The sequence below is a fragment of the Equus quagga genome, chromosome 4 (genome assembly GCF_021613505.1).
Source record: "Equus quagga isolate Etosha38 chromosome 4, UCLA_HA_Equagga_1.0, whole genome shotgun sequence".
Classification (NCBI taxonomy): Eukaryota; Metazoa; Chordata; class Mammalia; order Perissodactyla; family Equidae; genus Equus; species Equus quagga.
The window spans coordinates 49,583,740-49,610,382 of NC_060270.1; the positions used below are offsets into that span (position 1 = coordinate 49,583,740).

Below are 26,643 nucleotides of genomic sequence, written 5' to 3' on the forward strand. Positions count from 1 at the left end.
ACAAGACCTCGAGTGCACTATTAAACCTCTCTTAGCTACAATTCCATCTGCAAAATAGGCTGATAATACCCAACTTGAAGAGATTTATGAGAATTACAAACACGATATGTGTGTGAAGACTACTACGAAATCTTAATAAACGTTAAATTTCCTTCCCTAGCATCTCTAGCATCTTGAAAAGTCTTAGTTCCTTTAATTGCAAAGTTCTCACTTGTTAAAAACTAAAATAATCCTCCAGCACCGCTGTTCCACCTCACAGGATGGGGTGAAGTGATGGAGATAAAAGCAAAGTACTTACAAACTAAAAGAGTATTATTGACTTGACCACCAACACACTTACCTTTCATTTTTAGGCCAACAAAGCAGTCATCTGCTTTTCTAATGTGTTTATACCCTTCAACAACGTGATGCGGGGAGAAGATGGTGTCCCATGTGTAGTAATTCCTTAAAATGGCTATTAGCAATCAACACTTCAAAGTCCAGTTCCACCATCCTCACACAGAGAGTCAACGTGAGGTCACTGCCTGGTCACTAAAGGGCCCAGCAAGTTTTCTCCCTCCATGCTCTTGTTTTAGAGAACTGAGATAGAAAATAAAGACACTTTTAGCAGTTACATATTTCTTTTATCCAGACAAAGAAAACTGAACCACAAACCAAGCGACTTCATGTAAGAACCATCCTGAATTCACTAGATTTTCCAACTGTGAGGGGCTTTTTGCTGGTTCTCTCATTTTTCCATAGACTGTGACAAAGCTGGGACATACTCTTGCATTTTCTGAACTGAATCTGACAAAGCATCTTCATAACTTCTTTTACACTAGCAAATCTACGTGGGCAAGGTCTAGGCTGAGGGGATTCATCTAACACTTCAACTTTCAACTATCCCAGATGTCACTGATTTGGCTTGTTTCCTCTTGAAAGCAAAGACGCATTAAAATCAGCTCCACTGAAGCTACTAAAAAATGTGGGTTTATCTTTCAGCAGTATGCCTCCCCTTCCTCCTTCCACTGAGCTTTAATAGCTCCCTCAAACCATCATCACTTTTCCAAATTACTAGTCAAGCATCACAGAATGCATAGGAATTATACAATAAATCCAGAGGGGAAAAACCGAGCAAGCTGGATCAATATATAAGGTATCACTCCCCCAGTCTCTCCTCTTCAAAGCAGTGTCCTTGGAAAGGAAAAGAACAGTGCAGAATTTTGTTAGGAGTCAGTTCTTTTCTAAATATTTACACTCATGATGCCTGAAGCAAACAAGGTCAGGACACGAGAAGGGCAACACACACAGATCAACTCTCTTTCAGCAAAGAAGCAGAGCTCCACTCACAGTGTGGTTTGTTTTTATAATGCACACTTTTTACTGATGTATACAGTGCTTCCAGAAGTGTACCCAAAGCCTAGGTGTATATGATGTGTTCACTACTCTGAGCTCTGTTTTTTGATGAGCATAAGTTGGAAAGGATTTCGGCAGTTCAGAAAAACTGAAACACATTTTGCACAACCTGTCTGTTTGAAGACAACTCAACCCCCAGGCCGGCTAATACCCTTTGTATATAAAAAGCTGACCCAGCATCCACCTGCATCAACTTGATCCGCTCAGCTCTGTCACACTCAGCAAACACCCTCTGCCTTCTGAGCAAAATAAAGCCGCAACCCCAGAAGAGAGAAAAGAAGACTTTTCCTGAGTCTGGAGAGGCAGCCTTTACACCCAATTTACAAAGAGTGAGGGTCTGTGTAAGGCCCTGGATTTGGAATCACTAGCGGTGCCTTCCCAACCGACCTTCTGCACAAAAGCTCCCCAGGAGGTGGTGGTGATGGTGTTACTTTTAAAGGAAAATGCCAAACACACAAAAGTAGAGACAATCGTGTAAGGAACTCCGTACCCCCACACTCTTCATCCAGCTTCCGCGATTAACAACTCACAGCCAGTCTCCTCCCATCTGTTCCCCCTCTCTTACCAACTAACGGCGCTCCCCAAAACTGCATTATTTTGAAGCAAATCCATAACCTATATTTCAACTTCAGTACGTATTTCTAAAAGATGAGAGTTTTTTAAAAAACTGTAATGCTACCATTACCAAAAGTGACTAAACAAAACTAATATCCTTAATACTATCAAATAACCAGTTACAAATTTCCTCTATCGGCTCAATTTTTAAAAAACGTTTCTTCAAATCGGGATCCAACCGAGGATCACACATTGCATTGCCGCGTTCTGTCTCTTTAAAAACCACAGCTTCTCTGTTCCTGTGATTCGCACAGCAGCCAGGCTAATCCCTACCGGCAGTTCCCAATAATTCTATCCTGGGGATACCACAAAGAAACTCCAGTCTTATAGAGGGTTGAAAAAATAATATATAAATTAGTCGTTTTTATAATTAAATAAGTTTAAAAAAATCTGCAAAGCACACCTGAAACGATTTGAGCTGAAGCCGTTAGCAATTCGGAGAGGCACACACTCACTCACGCGTCCTTTGCAACTCCGATCTTGCGGGTTTTCCCAGCGGCTTGAGCAACACCGCGCTTACCCCAGGCGCTTCCACAAGGTGGGGGCGCAGCGCGCGCGCTTCCTCCCCGCCCGACGTTCCTCCGCCGCCGAGTCCTCGCGGTCCGAATGCGGCGGGCGGGCCCCCAGCCACCTACCGAGGCCACCTGCCCAGGTGAGAAAAAGAGCTCCAGCCAACGAGTTCCGGAGGGCGGTCCCGGGTTATCTAGAGAGAATTCTGAGCCAGCCAGTCTGGCCACAGAGGAACCAACCGGAACTCCACGGTCTCCGGGAACCAACAGCCCGCAAAGCCCTGGGGCTTAATCCCAGTGCCCGGCGCGCGCCCGGGCGCCGTCCCCAACGCCCGAGGGCCAGGACAGGGGACGCCAAGTCTGCCCCAACGAATACACCTGCATGTGTGTACGTCGCTGTATACGCCCACCTGTGTGTGCCAGGGAGGAGAGTGCAAGTTACCTACACCCATGTCTATAACAGCCCCTGTTTTACAATGTTTAAGAGCTGCCGCCCCTGGAAGCAGGGTGCGAGGGTCTCGGTGTGAGTATTCTCCCAACCCAGGCCACCAGGTTCCATCCCTCGGTCCCCAAGCTCACGACAGACCCCAGGCACGACGGCTACGCGATAGCCCGCAGCCGAAGAGCTCAGGCTCGGGCGTCTGCGGCTTCCAGCCAAGGCCCCGCCCCGCCCCAGGATCTCCCCGGTCCCAGGAGACCCCCGCTTCTGGGCAGCTTCTGGACCCCGGCAAGGGAAGCTGCGCTCCGCCCCGACGCGCACAACGCCCGCCGGGAAACCGGGCGCCGAGCAGCCCGGCGCCGGCCCGCACTCACCGAGCGCCGCGGCTCCCGGCTCGGCTCCGCCTCCCCGGCGCTGGGCGTGCCAGCAGCCTCGCGGCGAGGTCGCCGCCCGGGCACCTGCCGCCCGGCCCCAGGAACCGCCGAGGAGGGCCGGAGCGCCCGCTTGCACCGGGGAGGTGGGTCGGGGCGGCGAGCCCCGCCCCGGGCCCGCTCCGACCAGGAAGTGCGGGCGTCGGCGCCGGGCAGCTTTTCGCTACCAGTGGGGCGGCGAGAGGCCACGGCGGCCGCCACCTCTGGCCCCGGGAGAGGGGCTGGGCTCGAGGCTGGCAGACGGGATGCCCCGGGGGTGCGAGGTGGAGGGTGCGGGAGCGAGGGCCGCCGGGCGCTTAGTGAGACCCTGGCCCGAGGAGCTCCCTTCTCCCCAGCGGGGTGGACAAGGGGCCATTGACGGTTGTCTCCAGATGAGGGTATATACAGGGTGACAGAACTTGAAACGTGCATGCCACTAAGCAACCGCCTGTAGTGCACTATGAATTCAGTTTTTTAAATAAAGTTCTGCAAATAGCACATTTGCAAAAGCGTACTTATATTGCATTGTCTTTTTGGCGTCAACAGTGCTAATTTGTTAGATTTATTCAACAAATATTTGAGTGATAATTGTTATGTTATAACAAATATATTTGGGCTGGGAGGAGGTGACTCTGAGGAGCCAGCCTGCACCCTTGATGCCTCTTTCCAGGCCGATCCAGGAGGCTGAATTTGTCCTCAAATGCTCCCAGCATCCCCAAGTATCCCCAAGTGCCCACTGTTCTCCCTCCATTCCCAAAGCCTGTGTCAACAACTGCCCTCGGACCCCTCCTGTCTGGAGAAGATTGGGGAGCATATGGTTGTGCACACCAGACTCCTTCCCAAGGCGAACCCTGTCTCAGAGGCCGCTGTAGGGGCCTTCTTCCTAAGAGAGCCCACATCTTGTTCACGGAGGCAATGTGCTGAGCTAAAATGCTCACCTTCCCAGGGGGCCTTGCAGGGCAGTCACATGACTCGATTCCGGCCAATGAGATGCAGGAAGCACTTGCCTGGAGAGTCCTGAGAAGGTCTTTGCTTTCTTGATGCCAACGCCATTGCTATTCTCCTTCTGTTTTCTTGGCAGCGATGTTGCTGTGAGGGTGGAGGGCGCAGCCGCTTTATGACCGCAGAGCAACACACAAGAGAAAAGGAGGAGCAGTACCTACACAAACTGCCTAGCTCCAGACTTCTTACGTGAGAAAACTTATCCCCTTACTTTAAAGCACTCTCGGTCAGGGTTTGTTACAAGCAACTGACTGCAATCCTAATGGATACACTAGTCTTTCCAAAGAAAAGCCTTAAAAATCAGCCTAGCCAACCCTAACTAATACAGAGTGTTACAGCAGAAAGAGGGTGGGTTTTGGCATGAGATAATCCGAGTATGAGTTTCAGCTCTTCCATTCATTTAGCTAATGACCCTGGGCAAATTTGTGAGGTTAGATTATGTGTTGTAAAATTAGAAGTCATCATAAAAACACAGGACACAGTGCCGGGCATATGGTGAGTGATGAATAAATGATCAGTGAGATAATTCTTATCTAACAGCTTTTAGCCTCCACCACATGGACACCGGGCCAATATGGAGATTCAGAACCACATATCCACTTCCTACTCTCACCCTTTAGACTAATCTCTTTGCCTATTCAGATCTTCGATGCTTTGTAACAGCAAAGTCAATCTTAAAGTTTCAGTAAAGACCACGACTCGCCTAGCGTCTCGTTTTCTCATTTCCTAGACTATATCTGCTCTACTAAAAATGTTGAAAAGAATAGAAGCACATGTTTCGTAGTGACCAATCCTGAATTACTGGAACACTAGTTTAACAGCTACAGGTGCATATGGCTGTTTGACTCATACCTTTTTCTTAAATAAGACACTCTAATTTCAGTGCTTCTAGGTTTGTATTTTTAATTACCAAACAAGATATTTTAATGGTCCAAAAACATGCTTTTGTTAAAACTACAACATATCCTTCTTTGCTGAAATTGAATAGCATTAAAAATTAGTAGTATTCACTTAGATTTTTAATTTAAAAAATACTTGCTTTTGATCACTACAAGAGTTTTTAAGTAAGAAGTCTGTATCATAGTTTATTTAACCCGCCTTCTATTAATGGACATTTCAGTTATTTCTAGTTTCTCTCAGTTACAAACAAATTACCTTGAAGATCTTTGTCCCTACACTTTTGCCCATTCGTGTAATCTGAGCACTTCTCCCCACTCCACTGCTTCCCCGTGCTTTCAAGCCACCATCCATCTCTTGACTAGATCATTGCCTCCTGAATGGCTTCCCGTATTTGCCCTTGCCCTCCTTCAACCCCTCTGTAAGGCAACAGCTGAAATAGTCATGTTAAAATGTAGGTCCAGTATTATCTGTCTCTGCTCAGAACTTTCCAGTGGCTTCCCTCTCGTTCAGAGTAAAAACCAAAGTCCTTACAATGGCCTATAAAGCTATAATTGTCTGCCCCCATTGACATTACCCCTCTGAGCCACCTCCTTCCATACTCCATTCTCTGCTCAGCCACACTAGCTGTCTTGCTGGGGTTGTTTTTCAATGTGCTAGTAGGCCTCTGCCTCAGGCCCTTTCCACTTGCTGTCTCCTCTTTTTGGAACTCTCTTCTTCCAAATACCACATGACCTAATCCTTCACCTCTCGGATGAGAGTCTTCTCTGACCATTTATCACAAATTACAAAGTACCTGATACCTCCTGGTCCCCTTCCTTGCTTTCTCCTTTCTCCTTAGGACTTTTCACCTTTTTTTTTTTTTTTTAAGATTTTATTTTTTTCCTTTTTTTCTCCCCAAAGCCCCCCAGTACATAGTTGTATATTCTTCGTTGTGGGTCCTTCTAGTTGTGGCATGTGGGACGCTGCCTCAGCGTGGTTTGATGAACAGTGCCATGTCTGCACCCAGGATTCAAACCAACGAAACACTGGGCTGCCTGCAGCGGAGCGCGCGAACTTAAGCACTCCGCCATGGGGCCAGCCCTAGCACTTTTCACCTTTTAACATACTGTATCGTTTAAGTGTTTACCTTCTTTACTGTCTGTTTTCCCACCACCCTTCCACCCCAGAATGTGAGCTCCTAGAAGATAACTCCTTAAGATAAGTTCCTAGAAGTACAACTTCCGGGATTTATGTTTAAAATTTTAATCAACATTGCCAAATTGCCCTTTTAAAAAGTTGGAACAACATTTTACAACTAGGTGTAAGCACTGGTTTCCCCTCAAACTCCGACTTTGACCACATACATTGTCTTTCTTAAATTTTATTTGAATGGTTTATCAGTCAGTCTTAACGACAGAGAACAGAATCCACTCTAGCTAATTTAAGCAGAAAAATAATGTTTTGGAGAGAAGCTCACCGAATCTCTGGGCAGATCACAGAGCCAGATGCACAGCTACAGGCAGGAATAATGCCAAACTGACCTCGGTGGCTGCTCCAGCGAAGGCCCACTGGCCCAGCTCGCCTTCCTTGACCACCTGATTGATTGTTTACATCAACAGTGTCAACCCTGCAACTCATTCTGCTCTGTAATGATAATTCTTGCTATCGTTTACCTTAGTTTGGTATTTAAGGGGATTCATTGTTCACCAACAATCCATTAAGGCAACGTCTTTCCCATTCTTGAATTCATCTGGAACTGTCTTTTGATTGTCTAGATTTTTTTTTTTTAAAGATTTTATTTTTTTTCCTTTTTCTCCCCAAAGCCCCCCGGTACATAGTTGTATATTCTTCGTTGTAGGTCCTTCTAGTTGTGGCATGTGGGACGCTGCCTCAGCGTGGTTTGATGAGCAGTGCCATGTCCGCGCCCAGGATTTGAACCAACGAAACACTGGGCCGCCTGCAGCGGAGCACGCGAACTTAACCACTCAGCCACGGGGCCAGCCCCCTTGATTGTCTAGATTTTGCAAGTAACTTTTCCAAGAAGGGTTGATGGGTGCCATATTTTCTGAGTCATCTCTCGTATCTTTCATCTCTGATCATTGTCTTGTCTTCTCTTGGCTGCTGCCCTCTATATTTTCTCTAGCCTATTCTTCCAAGTCATTGATTCCTTTTTCAGACATATCTATACTTTTTTACTGCTTCTATTGTGATTTTCATTTCCAAAATGGTTTCAGTGTTACATTTCATTTCTTTCCTGGTTGATGCCATTTTATGTCATCGTCTTCTCTGATCTCTCATATCTCCTCCTGAAGTTCTTTTGCAAAGAATCATGGGTTCTTTTTAAATTCTTTGAGAGTGAAGTATTTTTCTTAAATATTCTTTAATACTTGTCTCTTTTTTTTTTACTTGTGCTATGCATATGACTTAAGTTGCATTCTTCCTGTGTTTGACTCATCTCTATATGTGAACAGTTACATCTGGGTCTGCTTTTTGTTCAAAAACAATTTGGAGGGGGTCACTGGAGTGAACTGGCGTAGTTGGCAACTTCAAAATGAAAATGCCGCCTCAGAATGCTGTTTCCATGCCATCTGTGTTGTCCTCTTTCTCAGTGGGACAATTTCCCTCCAAGTGAGCAGGTTGTCCCAGTAGGAGGTTGTTGTGCGCAACTGCAATGATTCCTAGATACTAGGTATTTTGTCTGGTGATTCTGTATTTACCTGTGGGCTCCGGTCAGTGCCTGCAAAGCCAGTTTTGATTTCCTCTCTCTTCTCCCTCCCACCTCTAGGCAACTTCATTAAGTCAGAAACCAGATCACAGAGAAAATAAAAAATAACTTCAAATTCAGTTTAATCATCAGCCCCACTGTCCTCAGTTCCCACTTTCCTCTTAGTCTGCTCACAATTCCATTGCTCTTGGGTTTGGTTTGGTTTGTTTTTTATTGGTTAAAATTTACAGAGAGGTTAACATGGGCCAGGCATGATGGTAAGTGTTGTACATGCATTACCTCATTTAACCCTTACAACCACCCTAGATTTTATGACCCCCATTTTATAGATGAAGTATCCGAGACACAGAGAGATGAAATAACTTGCCCAAGCCACGCAGCTTGTAAAGAACAGAACCAGGATTGGGGTGCGCAGAGCCCCTGCACTCTACCATCCTTGTTGTAGTGAAGGCCCTCTTAGGAACTGCTAACACACTCTGTACTCACAATAACCTTGCTCAAGATCTGAAGCGTCACATTTCTTCATGACTTGAGTTTTGGAGGTTGTAGTTATTTCCTTGTTTGTAGATGGACTTATCTAAGCTTTTTTATTGTTGTGGTTTTCTCTTGTTCATGTCAATAGATTTCCTGGAGAAGCCCAGCATATACACACTGTACTTCAGCTTTTACCAGAAATCTTTAGTAGCATCATTTTCAAGTAAATTGCGAAGTAGCTGTTGACTCCTCTCCCCTGGGCTCTCTAGGGCTGCTCTGTCCAATACAGTGGTCACTAGACCCAGATGGCTGTTGAGCCCTTAAAACATTGGTAGTCCAAATTGAGATATGCCGTAACTATAAAATAGACTCTGCATTTCAAAGACTTCGTACAAAAGGAAGAATGTAAAATATCTCGATAATAATTTTTTATATTGATACCATGTTGGAATGGTAATATGTTGTATTTATTAAGTTAAATGAAATGTAATATTAAAATTAATTTCACTTATTTCTTCTTTTTTTTACAATGTGGCTACTAGAAAATGTAAAATTACACACGTGGTTCACGTTATATTTTGACTGGACAGGCTGCTCTAGGGTTTCTTTTCTGTTTCACTTAGTTCTTTTTCTGGTGTTTTGTAGTGTTCCCTTGCTTGGAAAGTATTCCTTTGCCTCCTCATTATGCCTCTTTCTCTGTGCTATTTTCTTTGTACTAGGTGAGTCGGCTATGTTTCCTGATCTTGGAGAAGTGGCCTTATGTATGAGATGCCTTATGAGGCCCAGCAGTGTGCTTCCCTCTCATCACCAGACTGTAAGAACCAGGAGTGACCCCTTTGTGGGCTACTTGTGTTCTTCTGCTGTGGCAGGGTTGCTCCCACTGCAGGTAGCCAGGGAGTGTAATCTTTCCTTCCCTGGCCAGCTGTTCATAAATCCGGTTTGGAGGGCCCTCAGCACTGTTGGCTACAAAGTCTATTAGCACACTCTTATTGCAATTATCCTCTTAATTGGGTTGGTACCCAGTGTAGCTGGTTGCTAGGCTCAGGGGCGTACAGTTGTGATAGGCCTGAGGCCAACAAGGCTGTTGTCAGTTCTCTTAGGAGTGCAGCTGAGTGGGGCTGGCCCTAGGCCCACAAGTACTCAATTGTTTCAGGCTTTGGAAGGTGGGGCTGATCCTTTTTATGGCTATTTGTGAAGCACAGGTCTTCTGTGCTGGTAAGCCTCACCCCCCACAGGACCAGACACACCCTCAACACAGTCCTGGTCCGTGCACACTTCTCAACCCCCTGGAGCGTACCCCAATGCCACACTGCAGCGGCCCCCACCTCTGCCCCAATGCCCCCTGCAGTTCACCTGGTCCTCACACAAGCCCTGCCCCACAGAGGCAGATACCCTTGCCTGCCTGTAGAGGATCAAGGCACTCAGTCAATGCAGGCTGAAAAGTAGCCTGAGGGCTTGCTGTTACGTGTGGCCAGTCCCTAGGGCGGGTTGCCTGCCCTGGCTGAACTGGATTAAATCTGTGCTCTAGTGGGTGTGGCAGACCCCTGGGCTAACAGCCCAAGGGAAGCACCTCAATGGCCCCCACCAGTGTCCATATCAGCACGCCTGGACCAACTCAGAACAATGGCCCCCACCAATGTCTCAGTCTCCGGAGGGGATCCTCCTCTCACCAAGATGCCCCCAGAGCCCACCAGGTGAGTCTTATTTCACCAAAGGACAGTCAGCCCTCTCTCTGGTGATTTTAGGTTGCTGCAATGAGTGAGTTTGTGCGTGGGCCCTTTAAGACCCGGATCTTTTCGGCTTTTGGGCTGATAGCTTTTCTGGGGGTGTCCTCGCTGCAGTTAATAGCCAGCAAAGCCAGACAGTAAGACCCCCGTCTCAGCTGGGCTGAGTCCGAAGGATTGTTATAGCAGTATTGCCCCCGCTCCAGACCTCACTCCTCCAGGGAGGGCTGCGTACCTTAGGGTGGCTCCCGCCTGGCCAGCTGAGAAGCTCCACTGCTCCCAAAGGTGGCTTTTTTCCTCTCCTGCGAAGTTACTGCCTCTTCTGCTTTCATCAGGACTGTCCCTTGTCGTGGGGGTTCTTTTTATCCAGTTTTCAGTTTTCAATCCAGGGTGATTCTTCCCAAAATTGTTGTAACCTGGTTGTGTTCGTGGGAGGAGGCGAGTTCAATGTCTGCTCACAGCGCCATCTTGACGAGATCCCCCTAGGGTTTCTTTTCATGCAGCGACCCACGGCTGAGGCAGGAAGGGGAGGCAGTGCAGATCCACAAACAAGGGACTTAATCACACTCACGGTGAACATGCCAAGGGGGGAAGAACAAGAGGCAGAGGTGGTATGTTCAAGATACTTGACAGGCAGACCCACCACATTCCCTTGTCCACAATCAAAACTTTCCTCACATGGTGCGTAATTGTCTGCCTGTGCAAGTGCCGCCAATAATCCTTGCCACTCCTCCCATCTTTTCTGTGGTCAAAACCACACAGCCTATTCCTCTTTCTTGTTCCTGTTTTCCCGAGTATCTTGCTGACCAAGTCATGTGTATTTATTCTATTGATTCCATACATTCTATATTTTACCCACAGAATGTAGCATTCAAAATATTCCCAAACATGTCTGCTTCAAAATAAAACAAGAGGGGTAGAAGTTGATGGCAATATAAATGAAACAGATTGGCTATGAGTTGATCATCGTTGAAGCAGGATGATGGGTATACTGGGGTTTATTGTGCTGTTCGGTCTACTTTTGTATATGATTGAAATTTTCCATAGTGAAAAATTAAAAACAAACTCCAAGATATGCATAATTAACACAAAACCTATTTTCATGGTTCAAGGTCCACACATGTAATTCACCCCAACAATTTCTCCCTTTTAAAATATAATAAATTTCTTCTTGATCAGAAGCCATCTGTAGGAGGTAAGCAGACAAGATACAGTGTGCAATGAAGAATTCTGTGCAGAGCTTTCAAACTGGCTGAGAAGACAGGCTGTGTTCATGGCAGGCAGTAGCTTCACAACTTGAGAGATTCTAGCTTATATTTCTCTATAGGAGAGATTTGGTACAAAGTCCAACTCAATGGTTAGTGCCTTGGGCCCACAGCAAGCTGGCCTTATCATAAAAGATTTTTCAGCAGCTGCTGTTTTCCTGTGAAAATGTGCCCACAAAGCTCTGAAACCAGGACACCAAGTGGAAAGCACTGATGAATTGGAAGGTGTCCTTTATTTTATTTTTCTTGCAGCAGTACTCAAAGAATACTTGTTAGCACCAGCAGAGAGGATGGGGGATGCTGGAGTTTCAGACCCTGGGTGACTTATGGATACCTGTTTTTATTGCCTTGGTAGTTTTTTCTTTTAATCTGCAAAATAAGAATAATAAGGCATATCTCAAAGGCAGTTGTAAGGATTAGATGAAGTCGTGTCTGCAATATGCTTTGTACCATACCTGGCCCAAAGGAAGGACCCAGTAAATGTTAGCTGTTGTTTTTACAGCAAACTCTGTTTACTCTTAGTTGTTTGACACGTTACAGATTCTCTGGCTAATTAAATATTCTGGTTCCTATATATAAAACATGAGAAATTACCAATTTTCAGATAATAAATGTCTGTGTTTTCCAGTAGACTCAGTTTTTTGAGGGTGGGATCCATGTATTATTCATCTTTAAGTCCTCAAATGCAGTGTCTAGCATAATGCAGCTCATAATCTTTTATAAAGTCATATTGAATATAACAAAATACACTTAAAGTTCTGAGCATTGTTCTTGTGGTTATAAAAGGTTTAGGACACTGGTCTATGAGCAATTTATAGCATGAAATGGATGTGGCTTTTGTGTTTACCTTTCTTGGGGACCTCATTCAACAAATATTTATTAAGTGCCTCCTATTAGGAAGGTGTTGAACTGTGGGCTGGGTGCCTCAGCAGGAAATAAGACACACAGTTGTTATCCCCACAGAGTTTAATTTTAACAGGGGAGACAACTTTGCATGATTACTTATAAAATTATGATGTATAATTGGAAGAGAAGCACAGGCTACTGAGGAAGCAGACAGGGGGTCACCAGCCTTAGCCTAGAGGCCTCTTGAGAAGTGATGCGCAGGGTGATAGCAGAAGCAGGAGTAGCTGAAGCTGAGCAAAGCAGATAAAGAGGATAAAGGACAGGCTTTCTGGGCTCTGAAAATAGCCCAGCCCGAAGGCCTTAGGACCATAAGGTGACAACATAAAATGTTGAAGGAACTGAGAGGAGGCTGGTTTGACTGGGTCTGGGGAGGAGGAATAGCAAATTGTGATCTGTAGTTGGAGAAGTCAACAGGGATCATGGTAAGCCATGTGAAGGATTTAGAATTTTATTCTGAATGCATGAAAAGATCCCCTCAAAAAGCTATGACATCTGGAATTTGCTTCAAATAATCTGAGAACATTGGGGAAAGTGGGTGGGGGTCTGCATCAAATAGAATTGGCCATTCACTGATCATTGTTGAAGCTGTGTGATGGGTACATGGAAGTTTAGTATACTCTCTGTTTTTATGAATATTTAAATTTTTCCATAATTAAAGAAAAAAAATCCCTCCAGCTACAATAAAGAGAAAGAATTATAGAGGAGTAAGAGCAGATGTGAGGAGATCTGAGTGCTATAGACCAGGTGAAAGAGAAAATAGTCTTGAACTAAGGTAGTAGGAGTAAGATTTGAGGGAAGTGGGTAGATTCTAGTGATAATTGAGAACTCGAATAGATAGAATTTGGGGATTGATTAGATGTCGGGAAGAAGAAGTGGAAGATGTCACAAATGTGTCCTTGTTTTCTGGCTTGAGCAATTAGGTGGAAAAGCTCTATAAGGATGAGTGACCTGCAAAGAGAGGATTCTGGTATAGTCTTAATACTTCCTCCCACTAATTCTGTCTACCATCTCAAGGCTTAGTGTAATTCAACCTACGTTTGTTGCAGTATTACTAAGTGCTAGGCACTATATTTGGAGAGATGGAGTAGGGTAAAGAGGAATATGCAATTATAAATAGAATAAGCTACCATTAATTGAGTGTCTATGATGGGAGAGCCATTTTACATACATTATCCATAATCTTCACAGCATTCATGCAAAGGAGATATCATTAGGCCCATTTTATAGATGAGGAAACTGAGGTTCGGAGAATCACAAAGTCACATAGGCAGGTGACTGAGATAGAAGTCAAGTCAACTTTTTTGGCTCCAAAGCCTTTGGTCTTTCCACTACATAATACTGCCTCACAGGAGTGCTGAGAAGTCAGGCGAAGCTGTTCCAAAGAAAATTCTATCCATTTCACAGTTGTTTTTCTCCAATTTGTACTGAGGCTGAAAACCGCAATTTCGTGAGCCAAAGCTATTCTAATGCTAATATATTGCCTAGAAATTAATGTATGAAAATTCTGAGACAGGTCAAGCCAGTTCATCACCTCCATCATAAAGAAGCACAATTATCTCTTAATCAAGTTAAACTGTCTTTTCCCTGATGATATCTTTAGCCCTTTGAATCCAATTACTGGAATAATGTTCCAGAGTTTTATGTATTTCTTCCCTGGAGGACAGGACCATTATTGTTTCAAGACAAGCAGCAGGCAAGATATCTAGCACTTTCTCTTCTCTGCTGTGACTCCAGTGACTGTAGAAAATGACCGTTTTGTTAAATATTTGTACACCTGCTTTATTTATTTTTTAAATCTAGGCTATTATTTAGACAGTAAAATATGTCTGAATGTTAAGTTTGTTTCAGTGACATAAGGTGAAATGTGGGGCTTTTATTCCCCTTAATGTTTTTTTGTTATGGAAAATTTTAAACATTTAAAAAAACAGGATAGTATAACGAACCCCCGTGTTCCTATGGCCCAGCTTCAACAATTATTAACTCATGGCCAGGCTTATTTCATCTATACCCATCCATTTCCTCCCACGTGTTTTGTTCAGAAACAAATCCCACACATCATTTCATCTGTAAATATTTTAGTGTATATCTCTAAGAGATAAGGTCTCTTTGGGGGCCAAGTGTTTTGTCAAGCATTTCCTGAGACTAGTTTGTGCGAACATTTGCCAAGAAATGGCTCAGATGTTTTCCAGAAAGCTGCACTTGGAGAGGTGGGGAGAGAGGTCAGAGACCATGGCGCTAACAGGCAGTGGGCCTTGTGGGGAGTGTGCCAGCTGCCACTGTGGGACCAGCGCCCACCAGGGAAAGCCAGTCTCATACTTTGTGAAAACCAGGACGTCAAATCTTGGTCCCCACTCTTACTTGTTACCTCTCTCTATTTTTGGTGACTCTATTGATGTTTCTTCCTGAGTCTTAGGTGGTGTTTTAATGACCCAGCGTAGAAACTCAGCAGAGGTGGCAACGTGGTAACTGCCGTTGGAAGCGCCTGTCTCATTTGCAATGTCCTTTCATGACGCCCAGATCACCTTAACTGGACCAGTAACGGGGCTCTTCAGGAAAGCTGACAATAAATTCCTTGAGGGTAGAGTCTGGATACATGGTTGTCTCTTCACAATACCTGACAGAGTCCTTAGCACATAGTAGGTACACAGAAAATGGTTGTTGAATAAAGGAAGGGAGGAAGGAAGGAAGGAACAACTAACTGAAAGAATGCCAGAGCTTTAGACATGGTTAACTGTGACAGTAAATAAAGCAGCACAGAGTGTGGTAGGCAGACTAATGGCCGCCCCAAGATGGCCACTTTCTAATCTCCGGAACCTGTGAATATCTTGCCTTATGTGGCAAAAGGGACTGCGCAGATGTGGAAAAGTTAGGGATCACCAGGTGAGGAGCTTATCTGGGATGATCCAAATGGATCCAATGTCATGCCCAGGGTCCTGGTAAATAGGGAGACAGGAGAGTCAGGGAAGGAGACGCGAGGGCGGAAGCGGAAGGCGGAGGGATGCGAGGGCTGGCTTCGATACTGGAGGGACACCGGCAGCCCCTAGAGGCCTGAAACGGCCAGGAAGCAGAAAGCAGCCCTGTCGACGCTTGATTTCAGCCTCCTGAGACCCGTTTCAGGCTTCTGACCTCCAGAACGGTGAGATGATACATTTGTGTTGTTTTAAGACACTAAATTGGTGGTAATTTGTTACAGCAGCCGTAGGGCAGTAAGTTTGGACAGTCGCAGTCTTAGGTTCTGCTCCAGGTAAGTGATGAAGCCATTACAAATCAAGGCATAGAGGGCTCTAGTGAAAGTGTTAGAATATGTCCGGAAGGCAATCCTGTCATCTGCGTTAACAATATATTGTGACTCTGCCCGCTCTCCCGTCTCCACTGTCCCCTAATGCATGCCGCACTCCGCTTTTCTGCCGCAGCCCCGGCTGCAGCCCCCTCTCCGCCGAGCAGCAAGAGGGGCCCTGCCAGCACCGTGTGTGACGCCTCTGCTTCGCACCCCCGCTCTGCGCCTGGCACGTGCAGCCCCTCGTGCCCTGCGCTGTCCCTCTCCTGCCTCACCCACCCCACCGCCCTCACTCACTACGCCTGGTTCTGAACGGGCGAGCTTCCCTCCTGCCTGCGGCCTTGGCACTGCTGGTCCCCTGCCTGGAGCCATTTCCCGTGTCTTGACCCTTGTTCTCGGTCAGGCGTCTGTTTAAATGTCGCCTCCCCCTAGAGACCTTTCCTAAGCCTGATCCAAAGTCCTGCCTTGCCCTTCACTTGGTCTCTGTGCTGCTTTAATTTATTCAAGAACACTTACTGTTCTCTAAAATTGTCTTGTTTGTACACTTGTTTATTGTCTATTTCACCTCACTGGAAAATAGGCTTCTAAGGGCCTGGAGGCATTGTCTGTCTTGTACCAACTGTATCCTCAGTTCTTGGAACTGCCTGCCTCGTTTATATTTATCAGTGATTTATATTCACCGAACAATGGATGGATGGATGGATGGATTATTAACTAGTTGGGCTGAAGCTGGACCAGAGATTAAGATCCTCACATAATTGGGTCATTCCTACTACTCGTTAGCCTTTTGGGGGTACCTGGTGAACAAAGAATTCACCCATACAATACCTGGACGGGCATTGGTGTGCAAGGTTAATGTGGTGTGCATCCCTGGCAATGCCACTCACCTCACCTTCCAGTCCAACCCACCAGGTGTCTGGCGTCACATTCCTGTAAAGAGAGGGAGATGCTTCATGAAACAGAGTCTGTCGGTCACAGCTGATGGACCCAGAGAGCAGGCGGCTCCAAGAGCAGAGCAGTGACTGCTGGAGCCAGACAGAAGGGCACTCAGACAAGACAACATGACATCAGGAGGGTGATGACGGGGAAGGGAGACAGCAGCGTAGTAAGGAAGTGATGGGTATAGAGCGTAGGTGGTCCCTGGGCATGGGTGAGGGGGGCAGAGAGCATGCTGGGGTCATGGAAGGACCATGGTGGCCACGGGGGAGCATTTGTGAGCTCCGGTAAGGACTCCTTGAACAAAAAGGAGGGATTTGGGGGTTCGGCTCCAGGCAATTTTGATGACTGAGTCTGCACCAGACCACTTTGTTCCTCCATGTCTGCACTATTATTGTGATTTTAGCCCTAGAATGAGGAATGGGGTACAAAGGGGGATGTGTAAAAGTCAAGCACGAAGCCTTTTGTAGTGGGGCTAATTGTCACGTCAGAAATCTAGTCTGGTGCTGAGCTTTGGGTTACTGAGGTGGGTGCTGTAGTGTTGAGAGCTACGACCTTTCATTAGGTGGGTTGTGATCTATCGCTCAAAGGAAAGAGTGATTTAAAAACAACAAATCCTTCAACGTGGGACGTGTTGTACGCCAGCTTGTTTTCCATCTGAACACCCGGAGTCTTAAAGGTGATCATGTGGTTTTTTTCCCAAAAGACTATTTCAGAGCAAGAGGCCCAGCTCTTTCAATCTCCTGGCTCTGCAAAGCAGCAATAAAAGACAGTGTCTTGGGGCAGCCCCAGTTCAACCCAGGTCACCTCCAGGATGGTTGCTTTTGCTGGCAGCCACCCTGGAGGAATCATCTCTGGCTTGCAAGAAACCAGTTTACTTGAGATCTGAGCTACTATCCAAAACAGCGCTAAGGGGGCTAATGCAGACCAACTAAGCTCAAGAACCCTGCCGCTCGGAGGCTCCTCAAACGATTATCCCATCCTTTTGGAGAATTCTCTTGGCTGAGGCTCTCAGACCTCCACCTGAGTTGAGTGGTAGGCCCAGTGGGTGATCAATCATTTCCTCATTAATTGGGCACTTCCTATGTGCTCGGTACTGTGCTAGATGCTTTGGGGTGGAAATATAGTGAAAAAGCATTGGAATGGGAGCTGGGAGACCTGGGTCCTCTCTCTGGCTCCACCAGTAGCTAGCATCATGACCTTTGCATGTCCGTGAAAACGTTTCCTCATCTGTAAAGCGAGAGGGGCAGACTCTGTACCTTTAAAGTCTCGTCCCGTTCTAAAATGCTGGATTCTAAGAAGTACAAAATCAGATCTAGAGATTTTAATTGAATGTCCACTAAGTGCAAGATACTGTGAAAATGTTAGAGTCCCCAAATTCCTTGGTTAAAACATTAGGGAATATTGTTTTTGAGGTTATAACATAAAAAAGGCTTCCAAATTATGTGACTTAATTAACAGAATGTTCTACCCACAAGAGACTTGACATAGCAGTTAGGTGCTGAGTCATCCTAGGAGCCGTGCTGTGGTGAGGTGGAGGGCTGAGGGTCCCCACAGCTGTCCGGGCCACGTCTGAGAAGTCGTTCCCATGGGTGATTTGGTTTTACACCTCTGGATTCTTTTTTTTTTAAAGATTGGCACCTGAGCTAACAACTGTTGCCAATCTTTTTTTTTCTATTCCTTTTTTTTTTAAAAATTTTTTATTGAGTTAATGATAGGTTACAATCTTGTGAAATTTCAGTTGTACATTATTGTTTGTCAGTTGTGTTGTAGGTGCACCCCTTCACCCTTTGTGCCCACCCCCCACCCCACCTTTCCCCTGGTAGCCACTAATCTGTTCTCTTTGTCCACATGTTTGAATTCCTCATATGAGTGGAGTCATACAGAGATTGTCCTTCTCTATCTGGCTTATTTTACTTAACATAATTCCCTCAAGGTCCATCCTTGTTGTTGCAAATGGGACGATTTTGTTCTTTTTTACGGCTGAGTATATTCCATTGTATATATGTACCACATCTTCTTTATCCAATCATCTGTTGATGGGCCCTTAGGTTGCTTCCACATCTTGGCTATTGTAAATAATGCTGCAGTGAACATTGGGGTGCATGGGACTTTTGGAATTGCTGACCTCAAGCTCTTTGGATAGATACCCAGTAGTGGGATGGCTGGATCGTATGGTAGTTCTATTTTTAGTTTTTTGAGGAATCTCCATACTGTTTTCCATAGTGGCTGCACCAGTTTGCATTCCCACCAGCAGTGTATGAGGGTTCCTTTTTCTCCACAACCTCTCCAACATTTGTTACTATTTGTTTTAGTTATTTTTGTCATTCTAATGGGTGTAAGGTGATATCTTAGTGTAGTTTTGATTTGCGTTTTTTTTGGATTCATTTTTAAAAAGCAGTAACCAACTCAAATTGAGTTAAGCAAAAAGGTGAAATACTTTGAACATGACACTGAAATGTCAGGGGATTGGCAGGGTTTGGCATAGATTGATCCAGGAATTCAATGATGTCCCCAGGACTTGGCTTCTCTGCATCTCTCTTGTCTGCTTGTCTGTGTGTTGGCTTCATTCTCAGGCTCCGTATGGTGGCATGATGGCTACCAGGAGCTCCAACCTATCTGGACTGATGACTAATAAAAAAAAAAGATTGACAATGACAAGTGTTAGTGAGGATATAGAGGAATTGGAACTCTCATTCACTTCTAGTGGGAATTTTGGTGCAGCTGCTTTGGAAAACAGTTTTCCTGTTCCTCAAAAAGTAAAACACAGAGTTATAGATGACCCAGCAATTCCACTCCTAGGTATATAGCCAAGAGAACTGAAAACGTACATCCACACAAAAACTTGTACATGAATGTTCATAGCGGCATTATTCATGATAGCCAAAAGTGGAAACAACCCAAATGTCCATCAGCTGATGAATGGATAAACAAAATGTGGTATATCCGTAAATAATAAATAATAATATCCAGCAACAAAGAAGAATGAAGTACTGATCTATGCTGCAATGTAAATGAATCTTGGAAAACATGTTCAGTGAAAGAAGCCAGTCACAAAAGGCCATGTATTGTATGACCCATTTATATGAAATTCCCAGAAAGACAAATGCATAGGGACAGAGAGTAGATTAGTGGTTGCTGGGGGCTGGAGGGAGGGTGGACTAGGGGGTGACTGCTAATGGGTATGCGGTTTCCCTTTGGAGTGATGAAAACATTCTGGAATTAGATAGGAGTGATGGTTGCACAACCATGTGAATATACAAAAAACTACTAAATTTTACACTTTGAAAGTATGAGATTTATGGCATGTAAATTATATCTCAATAAAGAAATGAGAGATAAGATAGTTAAAAAAACTGTCCCACCTGAGGGAGGAGGGAGCTGGAATATTTATCTACCAGCTCCCAACAGTCATTGGCTGAAGGCTGTTCCTGGGATGTATGAGTCCCCTGGAACTTGTGACCTGACTTATATGTGGACTCAGGAGCTGGAGAGAATCTTTACAAGTGTGGCCCTTGAAAGTTGGGCCCAGACATTTTCAGGAAGTATCCATTCCAAAAGTGTGGACAGTTCCCTGTGGGCTCATGGGCAAATGCTGCTTGCCTTCTTGGGTTACACAATGTTGACTTCTTACTGCTCCTCACACAAGTCAAAAGTAGTCCCTCCCCCTGGAGGATGGAGCGTTATACAGTGGGGGCTTTCCGTGAAGTGTTTATGACTTGATTCATTTTGAGATTATCTAGTCATTTTAGCTGTGAACAATGAAAATCTGTCCTGGTTAGGATGTCTGTAATGAAAAAGATGGACAATAACAAGTGTTAGGGAGGATATGGCGAGCTGGAACCCTCCTTTATTGCTATAAGAAGAAAATGAATTTATTGTTAAAGTCTGAGTGGCTCTGCGTCTTACTGGAAAAGCTCTGGCTCAAACAGTGGGCCGGAGCGAGAGAAGGCACGCCGTCAGAGCCGAAGCCAAAGTTACGGCACTTCCGTTTCCAAGGCAAGCACCTTCGGCAGGGCAAGCTTGAAATGGCTAAGGTCTCACACAGCAATTTCTAGATGAAGGTAGGATGAGGCAGAATTTTGAGTCCAGAACTGCCTGAATCCACAGTCCCACACTCTTTTCTTCTGCACGTTTGCAATTTCTTTATACGTAAAAGGGATACGTGATGGCAGAAAGTAACTGTGATTGAGGATGCCCCTAGGGACTTGGATCGTGTCCCTATGTGCCAGTTGCAATTTAAATGGTGCTATTATTAAAGGTAGCCACAATCTGCAGTCATACCTGTGTCTCCAACATCTAATTGCTGAAGTTGCCAGGCAATTCTATCTGCCAGGCACAACTGGTCCACGGTGAGCATGTAAATGATTTACACCCCAGAGACGTCTCCTGGAAGCTTTTGCCCCTCCTCCATTTTGTATAACCCTCCAGCTTGAGATTTCTGGTCCCATTCTTCTGCCTCCATTTCTAAAGCCCTTCCTTCAATTCATGCTTTGCTTTTTTTTTTACCACATGGCTCTGTGTGTCACCAAACCCTCCTTATTTTTCACTCATTGTTGTCAAAGCCCTTTAAAAGCTAAGCTGCTCTAGAAAGAGCAGCTGTCATACTTTTTGGTCGCAGGACTCCTTAAATACTCTTAAAGATTATTGAGGATGCTGAAAAGCTTCTGTTTCTGTGGATTATTTCTATCAATATTTACTGCATTCAAAATTTAAAAAACAAAAATTTTAAAAAGTTATTAACGAATCTTAAAAAAACAATGAACGAGATTACAGGTTGACATAAATAACATGTTTTTATGAAAAACATTTTTCAAAACAAAAAACTTGTGAGAAGAGTGGCACTATTTTATGTTTTTAACAAATCTTTGGAATGTCTGGCTTAATTGAGGAAAGCTAGATTCTCCTTTGTGCCTCTGCATTTATTCTGTTGCCATACCACTCTGGAAAACTCCACCATATGCTGTGAGAGAACGAGTAGGAAAAGGCAATGACGTCTCAGCATTATTATGGAAATAATCTGACCTTGCAGATCTCCTGGAAGGAGGCTACCAACCGGGAGTTCCCAGGCCGTGTGCCGAGGACTGCTGCCATTTTCGGCGCTCTTCATTCCGTGTGCATCCATCCTTCCATCTGGCACCATTTTCCTCCTGTGTGAATAACTTCCTTTGACATTTCTTGCAACATGGGTCTGTTGGTAATAAGATCTTTCAGTTTTTGTATGTTTGGAAAACATCTTTATTTTGTCTAGATTTTTGAAAGATATTTTCACTGGGGCAGGAGAATTGTAGGTTGACAGTATTTTCTTTCAGGATTTTAAAGGAGTTGCTCCACTGTCTTTTAGCTTACATTGTTTCTTTTTTTAAAATTGAGATATTATCGACATATAACATTATATTGGTTTTGGGTGTATAACATACTGACTTGATATTTGTATATATTGTGAAATTATTACCACAATAAGTCTAGTTAACATCCATCATCATGCATGGTAACAAATTTTTCTTTCTTATGATGAGAACTTTTAAGTTCTAATAGCTTAGCAACTTTCAACTATACAACACAGTATTATTAACTATAGTCATCATGCTGTACATTACACACCAAGACTTTATTATTTTATAACTGGAAGTTTGCACCTTTTGATCATCTTCACCCATTTCACCCACTTTCCACCCCCTGCCTCTGGCAACCAACAAACTGTTCTGTGTCTGTGAGTTCCGTTTCTAATTTTTTTAGATTCCACATATAAGTGAGATCATACGGTATTTGTCTTTCTCTGTCTGACTTATTTCACTTAGCAAGATCCATCCATGTTGTTGCAAATGGCAGGATTTCCTTCTTGTTTGTGGCTGAATAATATTCCATTGTATATATATCACATCTTCTTTATCCATTCATCCATTGATGGACACTTAGGTTGCTGCCATGTATTGTTTGTTGCGAAGAATGCTGCAATGAACATGGGGGTGCATATATCTTTTTGAGTTAGTTTTTGTTTTGTTTTTTTGCTGAGGAAGATTCGCCCTGAACTAAATCTGTTGCCAATCTTCCTCTTTTTGCTTGAAGAAGATTTGCCCTGAGCTAACATCTATGTCAGTCTTCTTCTATTTTGTATGTGGGTTGCAGCCACACCATGGCCACCACCAAGGGGTGTAGGTCCATGCCTGGGAACTGAACTCAGGCCACTGAAGTAGAGCATGCCAAACTTAACCACTAGGCCACAGGGCCAGTCCCTTGAGTTAGTATTTTGGTTTCCTTTAGATAAATACCCAGAAGTGGAATTGCTGGATCATATGGTAGTTGTATTTTTAATTTTTTGTGGAACTTCCGTATTGTTTTCCATAATGTCTGCACCAATTCACATTCCCACCGACAGTGCACAAGGGTTCCCTTTTCTCCACATCCTCACCAACACTTGTTATTTCTTGTCTTTTTGATAATAGCCATTCTAAAAGGTGTGAGGTGATATCTTATTGTAGTTTTGATTTGCATTTCCCTGATAATTAGTGATATTGAGTACCTTTTCATGTACCAGTTGGCCATCTGTATGTCTTTTTTGGAAAAATGTCTATTCAGATCCTCTGCCCTTTTTTTTTTTTTTTTTTGGTGAGGAAGATTGGCCCTGAGCTAACATCTTATTGCCAATCTTCCTCTTTTTTTTTTTTTTCGCTTGAGGAAGATTGTCCTTGAGCTAACATCTATGCCAGTCTTCTTCTATTTTGTATGTGGGACACTGCCACAGCATGGCGTGACCAGCAGTGTGTAGGTCCACACCCAGGATCTAAGCCCACAAACCCTGGGTCAGCGAAGCAGTGTGCCAACTTAACCACTACACCACTGGGCCAGCCCCTAAAACTTCTTCTTTTTTTTTTTCTAATTTTTTTTTTAATTTTTTTCCTTTTTTTCCCCCCAACCCCCCCCCCCCCCCCCAGTACATAGTTGTATATTCTTCGCTGTGGGTCCCTCCAGTTGTGGCATGTGGGATGCCACCTCAGCGTGGTTTGATGAGCAGTGCCATGTCCGCGCCCAGGATTCAAACCAACAAAACACTGGGCCGCCTGCAGTGGAGTGCGCGAACTTAACCACTCGGCCACGGGGCCAGCCCCCCTAAAACTTCTTCTTTTTAAATAATTATAGCCTAACAGGAAGTTACAAAAATATACATAGAGTCACTTATACTCTTCTCCTAGGTTCTCCCAATGGTGTAACTGTAGTGCAATATCAAATCTGGGAAAATAACGTTGGTACGATTCTGTTAACTAGGCTATAGACCTGATTTAGTTTTTACCATTTTTAACATACATTTATTTGTGTTTGTGTGTAGTTCCATGCAGTTTTATCTTATGTATAGAGTCATGTAACCACCACCGCAATCAAGATAGAAAACTGTTTCATCATCACAAAAGAACTCCCTTGTGCTACGCTTTTATATTCAACCATCTCTGTCTCCTGATAACCATTAATCCATTCTTCATTTCTGTGGTTCTGCATTTTGAGACTATTATACAAATGGAATCATAAAGTATGTAACACCTTCAAATTGGCCAGTGAAACCATCTGAACCTGGAATTTTCTTTGTGGGAAAGTTTTGTAAATGCAAATTTCGTTTTTAAAAATGGATATAAGAGTATTCAGCTTATCTATTTCTTTTCGAATGGGCTTTGATCATTTGTATCTTTCAAGGAATCTGTCCATTTCATCTGATTTATGAAATTTATTATAATAAATTGGTTCATAATATTCCTTTACTATCTCTTAATGTCTGTAGGATCCGATAATTGTAATTTGTGTCTTCCCTTTCTTTCTTAATGAGTTTGGCTAGAGGTGTGCCTATTTTAAATATTTTCAGAGAACTATCTTTGGTTTCATTGATTTTACTCTACTGTTTTCATTGACATCTCTTTTTCTCTTTATGGTTTTCTTCTGCTTGCTTTGGGCTTAATTTATTCTTTTTTCTAGTTTCTTAAAGTAGAAGCTAAGATTTTTGCTTTGAAATCTTTCTCTTTTTCTAATATAAACATTTAGTTCTATAAATTTCTCTGTAAGCACTGCTTTGGCTACATGCCCCAAATTCTGATATGTTTTTGTCTTTATTTCCATTTGGTTCACAATATTTTCGAATTGTCCATTTGACATCCTCTTAGACCCATGAGTTATTTAGAAGCATGTTGTTTAATTTCCAAACATTTGGGGATTTACCAGATACCTTCCATTTTAGACTTCAACTTTAATTCTGTCGTGGTCAGAAAATTTTATATGATTTCAATTCTTTAAAAAAATTTTGTATGGCCCAGAATGTGGTCTATCTTGGTGAATGTTTCATGTCAACTTTAAAAGAATACCTACTCTGCTGTCATTGGGTAGAGTGTTCTATAAATGGACGTTAGGTGAAGTAGGTTGATAGTGTGATGCACTTCTATCTCCCTTCTGATTTTTCTGTCTACTTGTCCTGAGACAGTAGTGTTGAAATCTCTGACTATATTTGTAGAATAGTCTATTTCTCCTATCAGTTTTAACAGTTTTTGCTTCATGTATTTTGAAACTTTGTTCTTGAGTGCATACGTGTTCAGAATTGTTATGTTTTCTTGATAAATTAATGCCTTTATCATTGTATAATGTTCCTCTTCATTGCTGACCACTTTGTCTGATGTTAATAGAGCCTCTATAGCTTCCTTTTGATTTGCATTTGCATGGTACGTCTTTGTCCATCCTTTTCCTTTTAGCCCATCTGTGCTTTTAGCTTTATTCAGTCTGACAACCTCTGCCTTTTACTTGAGGGTATTTAGACTATTTACACTTAGTGTCAGCCTTAAATCTACCATCTTTCTAGTTGCTTTCTGTTTGTCTGATCTGTTCCTAATTCATTTTCCCTTCTTTCCCTGCCTTTTAATTTGATCAATTGAGTATTTATTGTTTTTATTTAATCTTCACTATTGACTTATTAATTATACATCATAAAAAATTTTTTTGATGGTTGCCCTAAAGTTTACAGTATATATCTTTAATTTAACGCAGTGTACTTTCAAATAATATTATGGCATTTTTTTTTTTGTTATTAGTCTGCCATCAGATGAGGTTTGCACTAGAATGTCAATCAACTATTTCACTAAGCACATCGTTTAGTTCCTCACTTTTTTTCAGACCAAGACTTCTTGATGAAGTAAGTAGTATGTTGATTACATTCTTGCACAAGCTCTCTATGTCATTGTGGTCTGGTAATAAAACAGTTACTCACATTCTTGCCCCACTGGACTAGAGTATCATCTTTATCATAAATCAAATGAATATAAATGTGAGTATTAATCTTTTTCAAGGATGTCTTGGCTATTTTTGGCTCTTACATTTCCATATGCATTTTAGAATCAGCTTATCAATTTCCATTTTAAAAAATCCCTGTTGGGATATTTGATTAGAATTTAATTGAATATATAAATCAATTTGAGGAGAACTAAAACCTTTATAATATTGTCTTATAATTCATGAACATGGTATAGTAATCAGTTTATTTATGTCTTCTTTAGTTCATCTTAATAATATTTTTAAGTTTTCAGTATAGAGAAGCATTAATTCAGTGCAATAACATTTCTTGCACATTTGTTAGATTTAATCCTAGATATTTGATATTTTTTGATGCTATTGTAAATGGTACTATTTAAATTTCGGTTTCTACTTGTTTGCTGTTTGTATATAGAAATTCCATTGAGTTTTTAATCTATTATGTATTAAACTTTACCCAGTTTAATATATGGTTTGTCTTTCCAGTTCCAGTGGTTTGTCTGTAAATTCTTTTGTATTTTCTCTGTATATAATCATGTCATACAGTTTCTTTCTTTCCAGTCCTTATGCTCTTTATTCCTTCTTGTTTCCTTATTGCATCAGCTAGGACCTCCAGTATGCTATCAAATAGGAGACACTCTTATTTCATTACTGGAATCTTACTGGAATAAGTTTTCAATAATTAATCTTTGTGATGTTTTTATAGGTTTTGTAGGTACTCTTTATTAGGTTTAGAAAATTTTCTTCTACTTGTAGTTTGCTAAGAGTATTTTTAAAAATTATGAATAAAGTTAAGTTTTATCAAATG

General features: G+C 43.1%; 1 protein-coding gene across 8 annotated transcripts in view; it reads right to left on the reverse strand.

The window, feature by feature from the left end:
• GPR160 (G protein-coupled receptor 160) overlaps window positions 1-3,480 on the reverse strand; it is a 48,855-nt gene extending 45,375 nt beyond the window's left edge. For 3 of the 8 annotated variants that reach the window (XM_046657819.1, XM_046657820.1, XM_046657821.1), the window contains exons 1-3: window positions 3,333-3,480; window positions 2,414-2,654; window positions 341-579 (exon numbers count right to left, since the gene is read on the reverse strand). The gene's annotated coding sequence lies outside the window, so the exon portion shown is untranslated. Of the gene's footprint in view, window positions 1-340; window positions 580-2,413; window positions 2,655-2,759; window positions 3,065-3,105; window positions 3,255-3,332 lie in introns of those variants that run through there. The other 5 variants (XM_046657823.1, XM_046657822.1, XM_046657815.1 and 2 more) reach the window with 5 other exon arrangements.
• Window positions 3,481-26,643: the final 23,163 nt, after the last annotated feature.